The following is a 2,726-nucleotide window of genomic DNA, read 5'->3' on the forward strand; positions in this document are numbered from 1 at the left end:
TAAGTTAATCCATCCCTACAATGCCACCGTCCCATACCGGTGCATTAAACCACACAATCCAACAATTGATGTAACAATTAAGGAAATACATCAAACATTCTATAAATAACTATGATAAATATGATATCAAGTTATCACATAATAGGAATGACTTATTATTTTTTTAAACTTCCTATATCATATGTCCTACACAAACTGAATCTTATACATGATGATATTTTATTATACCATTAAATAAGGATTCTCCATATCCAATTCATCCTACACATTTAATCTCAATTGCTAAAATATTTTAAAAGATTAAATTCATTCGTTTGTTTAAAACATTCAAATAGCAAGCATCATTATGATTGAGTTTATTTAAATTTATTAAAACCCAAACCTAATCCCTATTTAATGTTCAGGAATCTTAGGCATGTTTTTACGTTCCATCATTCGACAGGTTTAAAAAAATACATAATTTAAATATGTAAAAATTCACATAAGAAATCAAATCAAAATCATGCATTTTATCAATTCATAACACAAGAACAGATATGAACCAATTTCATAAAACCTATGTTCTAACCCAATTAAACATGCATAATTATTTAATTTTATGTGTTTAATAAATTCTGGAATTTCCTAGGCATGTACAGAAACACGAATCAAAGGGAAAGAGATAGAAGAAGAACTTGCCTTAAACTTTCGGATCGAAAGTTAAACTTCTTCTTCCTTGATCTTTTCTCTATAGGGTTTTTCTCCTCATTCATTCCTTTTCCTCCTTCCCTCTCTAACACTATCTCTCCAGTATATATCACGCGAATATTTCTAACCCCCTTTTATAACCTATACCTATATATTTATAGGCTAAATAAAATAACCCTAACCCTTTTCCCAATCCAAGTCAACTAAAAAAAATGAAAATAAAAATATTAAAAAGGTAAGCAAAATATGTTACGTATATAATTTATGTATATGTTTATTAAATAAATAAATTATACACATTCCATTATTTATTAATGGAATATCCAATAATATTTAAGTTACCATAATATTATAAAGTAACTTAAAACATAACACGTGTCAAATCTATGTATATTTTTATTATTTAAATAAACATATACATCAGATTAAATATTACTACCCAAATTACCATAAAAGTAATTAATAAATTACTTTCTCTTTTATATATATATTAAAAAGGTAAGTAAAATATGTTACGTATATAATTTATGTATATGTTTATTGAATAAATAAATTATACACATTCCATTATTTATTAATGGATTATCCAATAATACTTAAGTTATCATAATATTATAAAGTAACTTAAAATATAACACGCATCAAATCTATGTATATTTTTATTATTTAAATATAAACCATATACATCAGATTAAATATTACTACCCAAGTTACCATAAAAATAATTAATAAATTACTTTACTTTTTATATATGTATATAATATATATCTATATATATACATACATTATGCATGGGTAATAATCCATACACATCTAACCTCCTATCCAAGTAGTCCATGGGACCCAATTGGTTGGCCCATTACTACTAATCATAACCATAAAAGAAAAATAAAATAAAATAATAAAAGAAAAGAAAATATTTAATTTACAATTAAAACAAATAAATAAATACCGAGACTATCCTTTTAAAATTAGAGGTATTACACTGACCACTATTATTTTTCAGGTGTTCGTCAGTTCCAGTCTTAGAGATTGTTCGTGCCGAGCAGAGACAGTCATTCACTCTTCCGACTCTACGTAGGACTCGTCTTCATTAGTTACTTATTATTTTTATTTCGGTTCAGTTATTTCAGTTAGGATATTATTAGGGGTTCACAGAATGGATTCTCGAGTTGTAGTTTAATTAATTACTAGTATCCGAAGATTGAAGGATTTTATTATTGGATTTTTAATTATTATTTATTTGAGGATTTTAAAATAGGGATTTATTATTTAGTTTCCTTCAGCTTATTATTTATTTATTCTTTTTGTATTCAAATGCTTGTTTAAATATTAATTGTTTGATATCCCTTGTATTCTGTGCTTGGACTTGATCACCCGTGACTCTAGAATTGAGGGGTATTACATGCATTGTCTGTGACAATCACTCTAGGAATCCCAAATCTGCAAGCTATTGATTTCCACACGAAGTTCCTTATATTGTTCTCTGTGATCTTGGCCAGAGGCTTAGTTTCTACCCATTTAGTGAAGTAATCAACCATAACAATGGCATACTTAGTCTGCCCTTTGCCCTTGACGAGAGGCCAATCAAGTCCATTCACCATTGAGTAAATGGCCATGGTCCTGATATGGGAGTCATCTCCTCTGATGGTTGTCTCGGGATGTTAGCAAATCATTGACATTTATCCCACTTTTTAACAAAGTCAAGTGTATCTTTCTACATGGTGAGCCAATAGTATCCTTGTTGGATGACCTTGTTAGCAAGTGACCTACCCCCAGCATGGTTTCCACAAACCCCTAGGTGGATTTCCCTCAAAATGTAGTCAGTTTCCTCACTAGAAACGCATCGTAAATACGGCATGGAGAAGTTTTTCTTGTAGAGCACCCCTTTGATAAGCGTATACCTAGCTGCCTGCATCTTGACCTTTCGAGCTTTTGCTCGGTCTGTTGGTAGCACCCCATCCTTGATATATCTGATGATAGGATCTGCCTATTCCACACTCAATATCGCTTGTTGCACTTCAATTTGTCTCTCCTGA

This window comes from Cornus florida, unplaced genomic scaffold (genome assembly GCF_030987335.1).
Source record: "Cornus florida cultivar Cherokee Brave unplaced genomic scaffold, ASM3098733v1 CherokeeBrave_3.0.0_Hap2_Chr03, whole genome shotgun sequence".
In the NCBI taxonomy this organism is placed as follows: domain Eukaryota; kingdom Viridiplantae; phylum Streptophyta; class Magnoliopsida; order Cornales; family Cornaceae; genus Cornus; species Cornus florida.